Genomic DNA, 18725 nt, shown 5'->3' on the forward strand with positions numbered 1-18725 from the left:
AGATGCCTGAGCAACCCAATGATGAGCCATCTTTGTGCTTTGACGTATCGTCGAGCTGTGCGTATGGTATGCCAGTTATGTTTCTTTTGTCATGGGTTTTACTGTTTGTCTGAAATTGAAAATTGACGAAATCACGGAGTAAACGAATCAACCTATCAAGATTATACGGTTAAAGTGTGGTGGTAAAAGTTATCATAAGAAATTACTACTGAAATGTCGACAGCTGTTTACGATTCCAGTGCTCTGAGGAAAACATCTGTTTTCAAGAACCCATTATATATAAATATATATATATATATATATATATATATATATATATATATATATATATATATATATATATATATATATATATATATATATATATATATATATATATACATATATATAGGGTTCGTCCGGAAAATAAGTGTACTGAGCTCAGGAAAAAAAAATTATTACACTTTTACATATCTTAAGCTAATATTCCTCAAAATAGGACCCTTGTGAGTCGATACACTTGTTCCAGCGGCGTTCCCATTCCTGGAACTCTCCCGCTAAGGCATCATCGGGGAACCTCTCGAAGACTCGTCGTCGACCTCTTCTCTGCCCTCCACGAACATCTTGTGCCACCGAAAGATCATGTTTCTGGACATGGCTGACTCCCCGTAAGCCTGGTTTATCATACCGACAGTTTCGGTAGACGATTTCCCAAGCTTTACCGCAAATTTGATGGAATAACGCTGCTCCAAAAACTTCGGCATCGCGTTCCGTGACGTGGGTCGAGCGTGGTGGTTCGCGTTAACAGAGCTCCTCACTACACCACAGCTCAGAGCCGACTGCCTTTTTCAGCAGCGTCGCTTGCCAACATACCCCCCTCCAATCGCAGCCCATCAGAGCGGTGCTGGTCGCGCCTGGAGTGGCGGGAAAAAATCAGTAAACTTATTTTCCGGACGAACCCTGTATATATATATATATATATATATATATATATATATATATATATATATATATATATATATATATACTGGGACGTCACAATAGAACAAAAATACAATATCAACATTTAAATGGACACTCACACGGTAAATTATTCGAGCTTTCGGCCTTCTTGAAGTCTATGTATATATATATTTATATTTATATATATATATATATATATATATATATATTTATAGATATATATTTATTTATTTAACCTGAGTTAATTTATTTCTTCAATTTCTTTCTTTCATATTAATTCAGTTTCTAATTCAAATTTATTATTTTTTCTATTTTTTTCATTTCTTCTGCTTAGTTCAAAGTTCTCCACTCGTAAACATCAAGTAAATTCTTCTTAATTTTATAATTACATTAATTAATCTCTTAATATATAACCGTAATTGCAACTGTCTCATTAAAAACGTAGCCCACTTTCAAAGATGTAATGTTTGCAATTGGGACTTACCCCTTCCTGGATTCAGTACTATGTCCTCATTATCTTCTCCGAGTGTTATTTCGAGTGAACGGTTCCCCAGGGATGTGATCTGGGCCGGCGAGAATTACTTAATGCCTCTTAAGATAACCGCCATCCCTTCCGTACATCCCTCAGGGTATGAGGCTTCTCCGCGTGTGATTTAGGAGCGCCTTGGGGACCCTTAGAGGAAAGGGTATTGACGGACGACTCTGGTGAAAATTACTCTTACAAAATGGTAGTTGACTTGGAAAAACTGCTGCGTCTAAGAGGATAAGAAGAAATGGCGGTAAAATAGTGAGTTAATAGTTTGGTATATACTACGGAGATTTGATATTACTCAAAGGTATTAGGTCGCTTCCAATATACTATAGGCAAAGAGGCTTTCACAAGGAAGAGGAGGGAGTTGATGAGAGGGACGTTGAGTAAGGATATTAAGAAAAGACTCTTAAAACTTTGTTGTGGAGCCTAGCTATGGAAACCTGGTCATTGAAGCAGGAAAATAGACGTAGACTGGAGGCTATTGTAGATATGTGGGTGTGGAGAAGAATGGAGAAGGTGAAATGCATAAGGAAGAAAACGAGTGAGGAAGTACTTGGTATGGTGGGAGAAAGGAGGGGTTTGTTGGGAGCAATCCTATGGAGGCAGGAAAAGTGGATGAAGGGGGTATTGATTGGCAATAGTGGGAAGTTAGGAGACTGTAATAGAGGGGAGATTGTTAGACTAACGATGAAAGGGAAGGAACAGGAAATAGGGATGTCTTAGATAGGGGATGATGGGAGGAAGAAAGTACTCAGAGATGAAGAGGGACCTGATAATGGAGTAGGATTCTGGATTTTGTGTTTTGTTAGGATTCACAAAATATTTATTTAGCAGGTGTGTCCATCCAAAAACCTACCTTAACCGGATGATTACCTAATAATAAATTATATATATATATATATATATATATTACCTGTTGATATGCGATGTTTTATGAATAGAAAACAACTTATCAACATTGCGGACCGCGCATTCAGTCTGGATTTTTTGGTGTGGTATACCTAGTTAGGTTACATTACGCGGTCTGCCATATTGTTCCACCTATGGACAATATCGAAACAACATGGTGGAATGCGCAACCCTTCTGGTTTTAATACCTTGTGTGACTATATTTGTTTACATGACGCGGCCTGCCATGTTGTTCCACTTATAGAAAACAACTAAACAACATGGCGGACGGCGCAATCGTATTTTTGTTTACAATACGCGGTCTGCCATGTTGGTCTATTTAAACAACATTGAATCAATTGGATATTTTGCGTGTTTAAACTACCCTAGTTTTTAATTACGACTAAATGTTCTGGCGTATTGGTATACCGTGCGTGCTTGTAGATTAATTATTATGGATGTGATAGTTTTAATTTGGTATTAAAGCCTAGATTTCGGTATGTACTATATCACTCGTCGGCCATTGATGCAATTCCGATGTTGAGGAGGACTTTATTGAGAGTTAATGAATAATTATAAAATGATTTGTGCGAATGAATTGCATTGTTGGAAGGGATAATGGATTCCAGGAATTGGAAAAGGGAGAAATTTCGTATTCTGGTATTTTTGTCGCTTTATTCTCTTTCCTCAAACCTTTTGGTTCTATTGTCATCCTCATACAGGAAGGGAAGAATCCAAATCAATCGAAAAAGATCGCATTGCCTAAATTCTCCATCTTAACTTAAGTTTTCTTGACTTTACGTCCGAAAGACAGTCTTAAAAGTGTTTAGCATAGTACTATTTCAATATTAAACATTTTGTTCTATTTTAAAATACATTCAATCAATCGTAAACGCCTTTTTTTACGTGTCCATCTTTTATTTAAAACCGTAGCATCGTTATTAATCCCCGTTGCCAAGGCGTATTTCGCATTTCATTTATGTAAACAGACTCGTTGCTAAGGAAAAATTTTGGTTTGGATATAACCACGTGAGAATGAGGAACGAAAATGCGAAATTAAAGCTTTTATTTTTAGTTTCTGCTAAGTTCTTCTTCGTTTTTAGTCGTATTAAGTCAATAATGGCTTTAGTTTTGTGCGTGAATTAAAAAAAATACATTTATTCTTATACTTTCAGTTAGAAATTAGCGTTGCTAAGGAAAATTCGTAACGGTTTTTTGATAAACAAGCCCGGTGCTAACGTATATGGTTTTTTTTGTTGTCAATTTTGTCTGCAACTAAGGACGAACAGAGCGCAAATTGTAGTATGTACGAGATTTGGCTAACGAAATCTATCGCAAACACATTGCTTAGTAGACGCGACCACAAACAGAATGACCTTCAGAAGCACTGCTGGTTTGGGCATGTGGAAGTAACATTCAATAGCGTTTTTTTCGAGTTTAAACTATTTATTATGTTCAAAATATGACGGGAAAACGATTGGAAATGGACGGTTTCGTCAATATATTTCTAATTTTTGCGGTTAAAATCCTTTTACGCGGTACTTTTACGTGTCTTACGTCGTTGTATCTTGAGTTTTATTTGTCGTGAGCCCTGGAACGTTCCCTGCTAAGGTCTAAGGTGTATAGAGTTAAGGGTTTTAGCCTTCCCTCGGTAGATATTCCGTCCAAGGCTTTGTGGAATGAAATTAGCGAGAGAAGACTTGAGTTTCCTAACTGAATTGGGTTCCGTATAGGAGCTATCTACTTTTACCTCTATCAAGTATCGCTTTCTCATTCAAGACAGGCACTTCAGGAACACGTCCAGTTAGGTGGGAAGGAAGAGGAAGGCTAAGGCCTTGACCATCGAAAGAAAAACGTCTTGAAAAATTCCGAAGACCAACTCCCTAAAACACCACAGGCGTTCATGTTCTAAAGTCTCCTAATTATTTACTACAATACCCTTGTAGATACAGGAATAAATTTATACTCAAAACACACCTAAATTCTTCTTAAACTATATACAAAAAACTAAAACTCAGTGCTCTGCACGTAGTTCGCATAATCGTCCCTAGAGTGCAGTAACGTTTTTCAGATTCAAAATGGCCTCAATTCTCAATTCAATGGTCTATGATTAATAGTGTGGTTTTCAGTTCCTTTTCGTGTTTAATCTCTGTTGGCGGCTTATTGTAAATTTTAGCCTTATCTTTGGTTAGACTACATGAGTTACAATGTACACAGTAGGTGTTGTAACGTAGAATTCAGCGATACAATGAGATAACCCGGAAATTTACATTAAATGGGAATGCTTCGATAAAGACGTCATTTGCGACCAAATGATAAAAGATATGACGTATTGAAGTACAGTTATAAATAGAGGATGGTTACATTAGGCAGTAAGTGAAATTTGAAAGATTTACCTTTAGCGGTTAGTCTGTAAAAAATCAAATGACGTTACAACTTGAACATTCGTAGTCTTAGGCAAGAAAGTCTTCATTCAAACATATGAGGGATTGAATCAGCTGGACCGTTAATCAGTTGCGAATTTTTAAATTTGTTCAGATTTGTTAAATACTATAAAAACATAGTAGATTTTTCAATTCTAAAAATTTCTTTCATCTTATGTAATTTCACCGAAACGCCATATTTAAAGAGTTATGGCAACCCAAAGATCCGTAGAGAAAATTTAAGAGGATCACTGGAAAAATATTCATTTTGGACCATAAAAATTTGGTTTGTGTATATAAATATTTTCGTAAGCGTGTAATAAAGCGTGTAACTTCACTTGAATAACAATTTTTAATGTGTACGCCATGAATATTTCGAAATAAAACCCAAAAAAAACTTTGAAAGCACATTTAACAAAATACATTTTTCCTTAATATCTTCCTTGATTTTCAAGTTATGGACACAAAAATATTACAACTATGTAGTATTTTAAATTTTGTTTCCAACAATACCAAAATTGTAGTTGTAACATTAACGGTTTTTGAGAAAAAAGATTTTTTAAACAAATGAATTTTTCAAATCCACTAGGTATACGTATCAACATGAATTGCTGACTAACCTAAATTATAACCTGAGTGAAATAAATCTATCCGGTGCTACAAATCTATTGCGAACACCTATTCCCGTACAGGATAGGAGTAATATAAATAGTAACATCTACAGAAAACTCAGATTAATTACTCCCAATAACGTTTCTAAATGGGTTTAAAGTCTATGGTGGTCATAAAAGTCATTATAACCACGAGTTAATATTTAAATATCAGTAAAAATGGCATTAATCACAAGGAATTTTAATTCCCTACAAGTTAATTCATGAAGTAATTTGTCGTAATGGTGATATAAAGAAAGATACGAGCCTAAAAGCATTTTTTAGACAAAATTTGAAAAAAAAACGATAGCTTCTACAAATCCTACGGGCATCAAACACAGCAAACACTTTAAACAAATTAAAACCATCTTTGGATTTTCTGCATGCTATAAAATAAAAAACGAAATGTGTTTCCCTTGATACCAAAAAGTTCATTTAACTGTTTTTTTCCTGTTTCCATGACTGCCTAACTAAGACTGTATTGCCTAAATAACATGAGCTTAAAAAGATGTTTGATGTTGCAAAATTCCAGAAAATATCTAACCGATATTATTAATATGATTATGCACGGATACCAAAATATTCCCATGAACTTCATTTGTACGGATATATATATATATATATATATATATATATATATATATATATATATATATATATATATATGTATATATATATATATATGTATATATATATATATATATATATGTGTGTGTGTATATATATATATATATGTATTTATATATATATATATGTATTTATATATATATATATGTATTTATATATACATATATTATGTATATATATGTATTTATATATATATATTATGTGTATATATATATATATATATAATAAATTGGACGGCAACAAATAATATAGAAATACATAAAAAGATCACTCACACGTTATTTCTTGATCATTTCGACGGAATTCTGCTCCGTCTTCATCGGAAGATATAGAAGTAATGAATATATATATATATATATATTTGGATTATATATATAGTCGATTTGGTATGGGTGATGTTAGAGCTTACCAAGTGCTAAGCTTGACGGCGTGCGAAATTCGCCCATCAGGGTAAGGGGGCCAGTTCCCCTGTATATGTGTATATATATATATATATGCAAATATATATGTATATATATATATAGATACATACATACATACATACATACATACATACATATGGGTGGCGGTAGTCCAGGGGGTAGAGCGTTGGACTACTGACCGGAGGCCCCCGTGTCGACTCTGGGCACCTGCAGCTCCACCAAAGCTCTGTGATCTTTAACAGATAATACCAGATGTATTCTTCCTTATGGGAAACCATAGCCGGCACAGGGAAAGGAACTGGCACCCCTTATTACCCTGATGTGTGAATTGCACACGCCGTCGGGCTTAGTACTGGGTGAACTCTGCAATCACCCATACCAAAGCGACTTTCGGGTTGATTATTGTGTCTATGGTTTATTTATACGTTTATATAATTAAATTAAAATTTGTTAAACGATGTTTATAGTTTATTTTCCCAAATTCGGTTAAGTCAAATCTGACGTAATGTTGAAGATTATCGGGACGAGATTTTAAGTTGAGAATCGTTAGAGTTGGTATGATTGGAACGAAGGGGTGGTTATTTGGGGGTGAGTTGTCGCTTCGGAGGGATGGTCTATAGGAACTAGGGGTGGATTTGGGGGTGGACTGGAGATTCGGTTCGTTGTCTATAAGGGGATGAACGTCTAAGAAGCAGGGGTGGTGTCGGAAGGGTGGGTGAAGATTTCTAGAGCGTTAGTGGGGAAGGGGATGAAATCAGCACCGTCCCCTTTCCACTCCCCCCCCCTCAATGCCGAAACCATCCCCCTGTTGTCTCGGCACAGGGGGTGGAGAGTGCGAAGCAACCCTTATTCAACTCCCCATCGGTCCACGGAGGGTGCTACGCCCAAGATGTGCCCGCGTGAGATGGTTCTCTGAACGGCTCGCTACCAGGGGGGGCGGGCGAGACACGCGATGCATTTTGGGAAGGGTGTGCCGTGTGTCCTCTTCGCCATCAGGGGCAAGGGGCGGCGCTAATTTCGGACGTGGAGATGAAAGACGCGGCTGAGACATGGACGAGGATATAAAGACCTCTTCCCAAAACTAAACCCACCCCCAAGACTCGGACGCGATACGTGACAGAAGGCGATGTTCTTCCCAAGGAAACTTGATGGGCAGACACCTCTTGGTGTTGAGGATGAAGGAGTGAGATATATGAACAGGAGTGTGACGGAAAAAAGAAATATATGTTTATACATATATATATATATATATATATATAATTACTTCTATATCTTCAGATGAAGACGGATTGTTTCCGTCGAAATATCAAGAAATAACGTGTGAGTGTTCTTCTTTTTTTTTGTTTCTATATTGTGTGTTACTGTGTATTGTACTATTCGGCACTTCGGTGTTACCTCTACGAAAGCATATATATATATATATATATATATATATACGAGGGTCATCCGGAAAGTAGTACCCGTTCGTGCCGCATGAAGTGCTGACGACGCGAGTAGCCGCTGGACGAGGTCAGATAGCTTCAGTGGCTTGTCTGCCTTCTCTGAGCCAAGTTGCGTGACGCTAGCATTGCCTGTGTTGTTTCTGTGATTGTTTACAATGTTTAAAAAAATTGAGAACGCCGCCAGTTGTGAAGTGAGGGCAGTGATTAAATTCCTCAATGCAAGAAACGTTCGCCCATGTGATATTCATCGCCAATTAAAGGAGGTGTATGGAGACAATGTAATGGACGAGTCGTCTGTTCGGCGGTGGTGTCGCAACTTCAACATGGGGAGGGGGAACACACACGACGATGAGCGTTCGGAGAGACCGTCTGTCATTACAGACCAACTGGTGAGCTCAGTTGACGAATTCGTGAGGAACGATCGGCGCGTCACAATTGATGACATCTGTGAGCATTTTCCCAATGTTTCTCGAACAATTGTTCATGAAATTGTTAAACACCATCTGCATTATGCAAAAATTTGTGCAAGATGGGTCCCTCGCGTATCTCAATGAGCTGGCGGCGAAGGACTATGCAGCAGGAATACAGAAACTTGTCACACGTTATGACAAATGCCTTAATTTGCTTGGAGATTATGTTGAGAAGTAGTTTAAAGTATCCTCTTTCAAATAAAATTTTTTATGTTTGTTAATATTTACTTTTGTGTCTTTATTTCACGAACGGGTACTACTTTCCGGATGACCCTCGTATATATATATATATATATGAGAGATTTCACGAGAAATCTCATTAGTACCAAGGGGTACGTAACCGTGCCGGGAGGAATCGAATATAAAAAGTGTATATATGTGTGTCAAAATCCTATCAATATTTATTTTATTCTTTATTTGATTTTTTTAAAGGACTTCCGATTTTAGTTTACGCGTAAAAAAATTTAAAATGACTCGAGATGTGTTTAGTAGTAATATATACATATATATATATATATATAAATATATAAATATATGCATATACATATATATATGTATATATATATATATATATATATATATATATATATATATATATATATATGTATGTATGTATGATTTCGTTGAAGTAACACGGAAGTTTTGAATAAAAACTTGAGAAGTACCGCTGAGGAAGACGGAGTTAAATTCAGTCGAAGTTATTAAGAAATAACGTGTGAGTGTTCTTTATATGTGTTCTTATATTGTTTATTGCTATCCAAGTTTTTTATTTAACATATTATATATATATATATATATATATATATGTTTACTCTGACATCTATCGGATGAACGAAAGGAGAAATTAAAATTGGAAACAATCGAAAGCCGTTGTGCTTACTTGGACTCTTTCGAAGAGTAGTTTATGAACTTTGTACGAAAGATAATTCCATTTTTTCAGTACATTCCTAAGTCAACACAAAGGCGTCGGCATTGTCATTAGTTAAGCTTATCTTTGTTTGCCGTTTTATAAATTCGAAGAAAAACACACTTCACGCGGATGCACGTATTTCAGCTGATACTGCTCGTAGCAAACTGACGATTGGCCAGTTTGAAAGGCCAGACCCCTAATCACATTTTCCATTTAATTTTTACGAACTGCCATTGATGGTCGCGTCACAATTTAATTATGCGCATTGCTTTCATAATGTAGATGAGTACATAGTTATTTGATCCCAAATCATATTTTTGCTCAGACTTCTCGGAACAAACTGACGATCGGCCAGGTTGAAAGGGCCCTCCTCCATATAATCCACCCGATTTTTACGCGTTGCCATCGATGTTCGCGTCACAATTTACCAATTACCTTCAAAATGGAGCCATGTACAGAGTTTTTCGATCCCAAAGCATTACCTTATATTTTATAACTGTACAGTTAATGTTATAGAATATGCTATTGAGGTTTTTTTGAGGCTATATTTAGCGATAGTTATTTTAATAAGAATTTTCAATTAATGCATTAAGCACTTGACGGTTGAAAATCTTAAACGCCGGCGTTACATCTTGGATTTTGGAATCATTTGGGGGGTGTGTGGCAGGGGTTGTCCTGATAGTCTAGAGAGAGAATGGAAGAACAATTTCAACCCTTTCAATATAACCCATCCCACAACCCAACTCAATATCCCATCACTCACTCTCTCACCCGAAAATCTTACCGGATGCCCGGCGAAGAACACTATAACCCTTTTCTTACACCCTTATTCCCGAACCCTGAGGAACTAGGGAACAATTTCTCTCCATACCCTTTCGATATCCCTCTCCCAAGAGCATTCATCCACCCCCAGACGAAAATCCCCACCCGAAACCCTATTGTCTCCAAAAACCCCTTTTCCCACCACCCTCTCTCTCCCTTTCCGATTCAAACCCTGGTACACGGAATTCCCATCCCCTATACGACGAAGGGTAATAGCCTCCTCCCTCCATACCCTTACAGAAACCCTTTCTCCACCACCCCGATGCGTGGTGATTCGAGCGTGCGGAGAAATCTCACCCTAGCTCCAGAGAATCTATACACAGTACCCTTTTTTTCCCGAAAAAAATATATTTATATACATTATACACGGTTCCATCTCAACCCTTTTGAGGAGAACCCCTAACTCAAGGGATGCTGGCCCTAGCAACGGTTTCACACCCTTTTTGCCGGCCTTGTCTCTCGCCCCCATACAAGAAGTCTTCGGAGACGAAGTCGGAATTTGAGTTCTATGGGGTTTTGGAGAAGAGGGTGGGGAATTCCTTTGGAAAAGGGTATTTTGAAAGGGTACTTAGATCGATTCTCGGGGGATTTAATGTTTAAGGGTTTCAATAGGGTGTTGTATTGGGCGGTGGATTTAAAAGGCATCGGATCAACCCCCTGTTGACGAGTCAAAACGTATGGAGTTGTAACGTTGTGAAAGAATGCATGAATTTGATACAGATTTGACTCACGCTTCGAAAATGTGTAAGGGGATTATTTGAACGGATTTTCACGCCTCAGTTGTTTATCCAGGATGTATATGGATCCTGGGAAATGATTAGACGACCTTTAGGCACTAAAAACTGAAATTATGGAAGTGAAATCGATATAAATGCTGAGAGAAATATATCGAATGTTCGATTGTCCTTGTGTCCGAAGTATCAATAACAATTTTATCCTGACATATGTGAAAATTGCTGCATTTTATAAATAAATGAATAATTACATAAATATATACATACTCATTCACAAAGAAGGAGATATAAGGAAAAGGGATAGGAACACACATAAAGGACGAACACAAAAGAGGTGGAATCAAGCAGATCACGAGTGGAAGAATATTTCCTAGACCGGGACTTGAACTCTGGATCTGTCCTCTTGCCGGACGGATGCTCTCAACCACTTGAGCTATCCAGGAAACGTAATTTACACTGAGATCTGCTATAAATTAAGCAACCAAGTGCCGCGATTCTTTACAAGTGGAAAGATCCGGAGTTCAAGTACCGGTCTAGGAAATATGTTTACATTCGTGATTTGCTTAATTCCGCCTTCCCCACCTCTCCTATTTTCGTCCTTTATATTATATGATCCTATCCCTTTTCCTTTTATCTGTTTCTATATAAATGAGTATTTGTTCGCCGTTTGGCGGGATTTCGTGTTTGAATGTGTATTAGGCCAATGTGGCTCGTCTCTTTCCTCTGGCTATGCGTGCCACGAAACGCAATGTTCTATTCCTTTATGAATATGTTACGTGTTTGAATGTGTATGTATACTTTATATGTTTGTATGTATATATATATATATATATATATATATACGAAGACATAAACATAAGTGGTCCGAAAAGTTTCCCACCTAACAAAGATACAAAACATTTTTCTGACTTTTTCTGAAATTTTCCGAGGTTGGAAAGTTTTTAGACCACCCTCGTATGTGTATATATATGTGTATATATATATATGTGTGTGTATATATATATATATATATATATATATATATATATATATATATATATATATATATATACGAAGACATAAACATAAGTGGTCCGAAAAGTTTCCCACCTAACAAAGATACAAAACATTTTTCTGACTTTTTCTGAAATTTTCCGAGGTTGGAAAGTTTTTAGACCACCCTCGTATGTGTATATATATGTGTATATATATATATATGTGTGTGTATATATATATATATATATATATATATATATATATATATATATATAGATGATTTCGTCGACGTGACACGCAAGTGCCGAATAGTACAATAGACAGTAACAAATGATATAGAAACACAAAAAAAGATCACTCACACGTTATTTCTTGATCATTTTGACGGAATTCTGCTCCGTCTTCATCGGAAGATTGTGATTACTCCTCGACGACTAACGACGGTCTTGCCGGCGAAACGTCAAAACTACAATTTTGAGTGTCCATCCTTTGTAGTATTCTATACTAATTAAGTAATTCAGGTGCGTATCAAATACTTAGAAGTCAAATCCTTTTTTTTATATTTTTATCTTAATTAAACAGAACTTTTTAAGTTTAAATCGAGAAATAAAACGAAACCAACTGATACATATGGCTGAAACATAAACAGAGGTCTCGTAAAAGGAAATATATTTGTATAAAGCCATACATTTATCGATTTTAAAATGTCGTTTTGTGTTTTTCTAAGGAGTAATTGAACTACCCCAATGGCATTCTATATGTGTTCCTTCTCATTGACGTAGGAACTCAGGGTTCCCTTGTTTCATGACCACTGCTTCGAAATCCCTATTGCGTGCTAGGAGGTATCCTTGTCCCTTTTAGCGTACCCTGGGAAGGACAAGGGATTATCACGGCTCCGACAAAGGGTCTCCTGGCTTGCCTTGGTTTGAGGGGGCGGGTTCACGTAAGTCCTGAAAAGTCTGCCCTCTGATAAGCCTCTTTCGACTCTGCGTGATCTGGTAGCAAGCAATCCCATAATTCCCTGCGCCTCCAATCGTGCCAAATGCCCTCTGACTTTTATATCGATTCTGTAAATCGATATACAATTCCGAATTGTGCTTCACCAAACGGTCATATATCGATATTTTTTGGAATTATAATTTTAATACGATAAACCATTACAGAATGGTAATGATTGCTATGATTCACGCATTCATATTACTCTTATACTTAAAATAAAATGTGATAAATCGATATTCATCGAATTTTTTCGATTATTTCCGATTTATCGCTTTTTATAACATTTCGAGATATCAATGTCATGATATCGAAGAAATCTCTTCTACATTCTCTAGTTATTCTCTCCTGTTTTAATATTTAACTTAGCTAGTTCAGCTTATCCTTTTTCTTTCCAGAAAACCGCATAACATTTGTTTTATTAATATTGATTCTCATTCCATACCTGTCGCACTGAATTTCCAAATCACTAAGCAATGCTTGCAACCCCGCTATTGGCTGACTAACAAAGTAAAGCTTGGTCATCAGCGAACCTAACTGATTTTACGAATTCCCCGCCCACTTTCATTCCTACCTCGAGTTCTTCCCATGCCTCTTTGATCATTTCCTCGGCATACAGGTTGAACAGCAACGGTGATAATGGACACCCCATGCCTTACACCTCTTCCTAACCCTGCCCATCCGGACTCCCCGTTCTCACTCGTACCTGAAGAGTCTCAGACATGTACAGGTTGCGGATTAGCCTCCTTTCCCTATTCCAATCTATTCCTATTATCTGCAATATACTCAGTAGTTTTTCCCAATTCACTCTATCAAATGCTTTTTCATATAATCATACGAAACAGGCAAATACCTCCTGGTTGTGTTCTATATTCCTCTTTCGATTAAAAATCTCATTACTGCAATGGCATCACGCGTACCTCTCCCCTTCCTAAACCCATAAACTGATCATCCCCTTAGTAATCATTTACCCTACTCTCTTTCCTTTTGTTTATGATCCTGAGAACAACTTTAGCTGCGTGGGATATCAAACTTATTGTCCTATAGTCCTCACATGATGTAGCCTTTACCTTTTTCGGAAAAGGAACTAACACCGATCTCACAAAGTCTTCCGGCCAGATTCCTTCCTCATAAATACTACCAATCAGCCCATATAGCCTCTTCCTCCCACGTTTTCCTAAATCTTTTAGTAGTTCCGCTAACGGAATGTTATCTATTCCCAAGGCCTCATGTATTCCTATTCCTTTTCCTTATAAATGTGTGTGTGAATATATATATATATATATGTATATATATAGAGAGAAAATCATTTGTACTAATGAAACAAGCAGCGAGTAGATAATTAATTTAAAACAAGCCATTAATGTGAGAAACCTAGAAAATTTTGCCCAAATAATAATCAAATAAATTGATTATATGACTCATAATTAAATTTCTTTTTTATTTTATATAAATCTCTTTCGAGAATATGTTGCACTATACACGATACAAGTCAATAGCTATCTTTATCGCATTTACAAAGATTTATCGTCAACATTTTTAATAAATGTATAATATTTAAGTTATGAAAATGATAGGAAAGTTAAAAGTGTATACGAAAACGAGTGATGGATATATACGATAAAGATAAATTACTTTTGCTAAAACTTTGTAATCGTGCTTGGTTATATTCTAATGCAGCTCGGAAACCTGGTCGTATAATTTCATGCGTACCGGAAACTTGGTCAATGTGTAGACATTAAAATTTCGAAGGCCGACTTTTATATTTTGATCAGTAATTACTTTTTTGCCCAACCACGTATATTTTAAAAAGAGTTTGTTGATGAAAAAGTTATCCCCGTAATCGTTTGTATATCAATCCTAAGATTTGTTTACTGTAGCTCTCCATTCTACTCCATATTTAGAGTCAATTCCCTCAATTCTTATCCAATTCTCTGTTTTACGTCCTTCTTAATTTGTATCCACTTTGTATGTGCTTGTCTCTTGGCCTAAATAAAGGCCAAGAGGCCTTGGCCTTGGGATAAAGGTGGCAACGACCACCGAAAATTCGAATAATAGTGAGTCTCTTTTTTGTGTGTTTCTGTGTTTTTGTCTGTGTCCACTAGTGCTAAGTGTTATACATTATTATTCACGTCCGTGAGACTTTCAAAAAGTGTTATATATATATATATATATATATATATATATATATATACATAAATTCCTTTGATCAAACATTTATACACACCGCGGTATATGTCCAATCCATCATCTATATCTTCTTATTTGCCGTAGAGAGTTCTCTCCATAAAAGTAGTCCTATCCTTTTATCTGCTCTTGTAGTAGTAGTTTTGAGGGGAGGCGACCGACAGCTAAGGTCATTTGCGCCATAGGGGATGGACAGGAAAGGATGAAGGGTGGAGAGAAACCCGGCGTCGGCATTAGCCTACTCTTTACGAAAGGCGCCAAGGGGTCCGCAGTTTAACGTCCCATCCGACGGACGGCGTACTCACTCAAAGTGCCCTCCACAAAGCACCTCAAGTAGGGATCGAGATACCTCTGCAAAATATTCAACACCGCCGGGATTTGAACCCGCGCCCTCAGGGTGGGAAGCCGGTACGTTAGCCCCCGCACCATCTCGATCCCCCTTATCTGCTCTTCTATATACATACTTCATCCTTCCTTCCTCACTTTGTCTCTCACTATTTCATCTCTTCAGCATTCTCCTCCCAATCAGCACCATCTCTTAAAGGCTTCTAATCTATTCTATTCTTCATTTGGTCCACTTTTCCATGATATTCCATGTCTTCTTCGATCCGTAGAGCGCCATGTTCCACACGGAAGTCTTTGCGAACCGCTTCCTTGTTTCCATGATAATTAATATTAATTGAACATTTGAGTTGTATCGAACATAACTTAACACTAGAATTTCTTCATTATACAATGTACAATTTTCTCATATTGAAAACTAACACATCTTCAGTAACTCTGCTCCTCCCAACTTCAGACCATGAAGGATAGGGAGGCTTTCCTTATTTCCACCCAGATCTTGCCTCTGAAGTTTAAAATTAGACGATTTTTAAGAAAAAATAAGTTAAAAATTCCTTATCGTCCTTGGTTTTTCAAAAATTCTGCTCGGAAACGTGGTCGTTCAATTTTTGCAATTGTCGGAAACTTGGTCAAAATGTTTACATTATCGTATGACTAGGCTGCCTTTTTATTTTTTGATCACAAATTGATTTTTAGCCTGGCCTCATGTAATGTAAAACTAGTTATCAAATTGATTTTGGAATAAAACACGTTTCCGAGTAAATATTTGATGAAAAAAATTATTGGCATGTTAAAACTTTGATATATCGCTTGGTATTTAAAAGAAACAGCTCGGAAGCGTGGGCGTTCAAATTGGAACGTCTCGGAAACCTGGTCAAAATGTATACATTAAAATGACGAAGGCTGTCATTTGTTTTTTCTTTATAATTACTTTTCAGCCCTAACCTCGTGTAATACAAAACAGGTTATCAATTTGGTTTTGATAAAAAAACATATTTTTGAGTAGAAAATTTGATGAAAAATATAATTCAAATGCTAAACCTTTGATATCTTCTTTTAAGCCAGCTCGGAAACGTGGTCATTCAATTTTGAACGTCTCGGAAACCTGGTGAAAATGTAGACATTAAAATTATATGCGCTGCTTATATTTATTTAACATAAACACATTTGAATGTTACCTCGTGTTATATAAAACAAGTTATAACTTTGATTTTGATAAAAAAACATATTTCAGAGTCGAAGTTTGATGAAAAAATTAATTGAAATGCTAAAACTTTGATATCACGCTTGGTTTTTCTTTTAAATCAGCTCGGAAACGTGGTCTTTCAATTTTGAACGTCTCGGAAACCTGGTCAAATTGTAGACCTTAAAATGATGAGCGCTGCTTTTATTTTTTTAATGAAAATTGCATTTCAACATTACCTCGTGTGATATAAAACAATATATCAATTAGATTTTGATAAAAAACATTTCCGAGTAAACATTTGATGAAAAAAATTGATATGTTCATTAATGATTTTGAACAATTGAGTTATAACAATTATAAGTGCGCATTAGAATTTCTTCTGTAAACAATATTCGTATCTGTTATAGACGAAGACATCTTAAGTTACTCTGTTCCTCCTATCTTCAGACCTTGTAGGCTCTGGAGATTTTCCGTATTCCACCCAGATCTGGCCCAAAATCCACCCCACCTTCCCCTTACCATCCCAACCCCCATCCCACCACCCAAAACCACCCTTCCAACGCCCCCAAAACTTTCATTAACTCTTCAACCCCCACCCCGCCTTACCACCCCTTCTAAGGCCATTCTCTCCAACCTCCCCCGGCTTAACACAAGAAGAGCATTAGCCAGCCTCCCTCACCCCTCGGAAAAAACCCCTTCCACCCCAGCCAGGGTGTTCCCCTTACCCTCAATACCCTCACCCTTCTCCTTACCCTTAAAAAACTGACCCTCACGGCGTCTTACGCTCAGGGTTTTCGCCAATACACGCCCTGGTTCTGTTAATATTCCCTGGCACGTTTCATTGTCCTGTCCAAAGCGTAATCTGTTCCTAAACAACGCTAATATGTAATAAGTTTCCGAAATTATTGAATTTCAAAACCCTATTGGGGATACATCAGTTTAAATCATGGTTAAAATAAGGCTTCTATTCACCTAAGCGGATTTTTCAATAGTTCAGTAAAATAATCAGTCTTCCAAGTCATTGTATCGTTTCATATATGGAATTAACTCCAAATATATATAGATTTTTTCTCTTTTCATGTTTCTATTCATTTAAATTCCAGTCTCCAGCAAACCATTGCAAAAATATTGTATCTCATCCATTGGGCGGTGTCAGGAAGAGGTGTAAGGTATGGTCTTACCGTTATCACCGTGACTGTCCAACGTTTAAAGTCTGTGGCCCTTAAATCTGGACTAGCACATGTTTCCTTTGAATTAGATGTCCTCGCTGGGTTAACCAAAAACTTCCCCGGAGACATCTCCGAAGTGCCACTACTTAAATTAAAAAAGTTTACATATCGTCAAATATTGTCGAAGTTTCCCAGGTTTCTTTGAGGCTCAATTGATATATTAATGTGGGTGTGTGGGGAGAGAAGGATGGAGAATTGACCGAAAGAAGGAAACCAAAGGAGGAAGTATAGAGCACTAGGTATAGGTAAGAGAGGTGAGGAGAAAGGAGTTTGTTGGGAGATATTACTAAGGAGGAGGAGGTAGATGTAAGAATGGATGAAGGCAATAGTGGGATGTTGAAGAAGACTGTAATAGAGGTGAGAATCTTAGGTAAACGAGGAAAGGGCAGGAAAAAGATAGGGTTTTTGGATGGGAGGAAGTACGGTGAGATGAAGAGGGAATTGATGTTATGTAGGTTGCTGGATTTTGTGTTTTGTTAGGAGTCGCAAAATATTTATTTAGTGGCTCTTTCCATTCAAAAAGCTACCTTATTTACCTATTTATATATATTTACATATATATATACACATAAATATATGTATATATATATACATACATATATATATGTGTATATATATATATATATATATATATATATATATATATATATATATATATATATATTAGTCTCACTTGAAGAAGTCCTCTGAGAGGGCCGAAAGCTCGAAAAATTTACCGTTTGAGTGTCCTTTTAAATGTTGCTATTATATTCTATTCTATTCGTGTTATATTGTGTCAGCCCATTATTGTGCCGCTCGAGTGAGTTTTTCCATTCAATCTTGGTATATATATATATATATATATATATATATATATATATATATATATATATATATATATATATATATATATATATATATATATATATATATATGTATATATATATATTTATATATTCTGTTTCGCAT

This window comes from Hetaerina americana, unplaced genomic scaffold, assembly GCF_022747635.1.
Source record: "Hetaerina americana unplaced genomic scaffold, ioHetAmer1.1.p SCAF_45, whole genome shotgun sequence".
Taxonomy (NCBI): domain Eukaryota; kingdom Metazoa; phylum Arthropoda; class Insecta; order Odonata; family Calopterygidae; genus Hetaerina; species Hetaerina americana.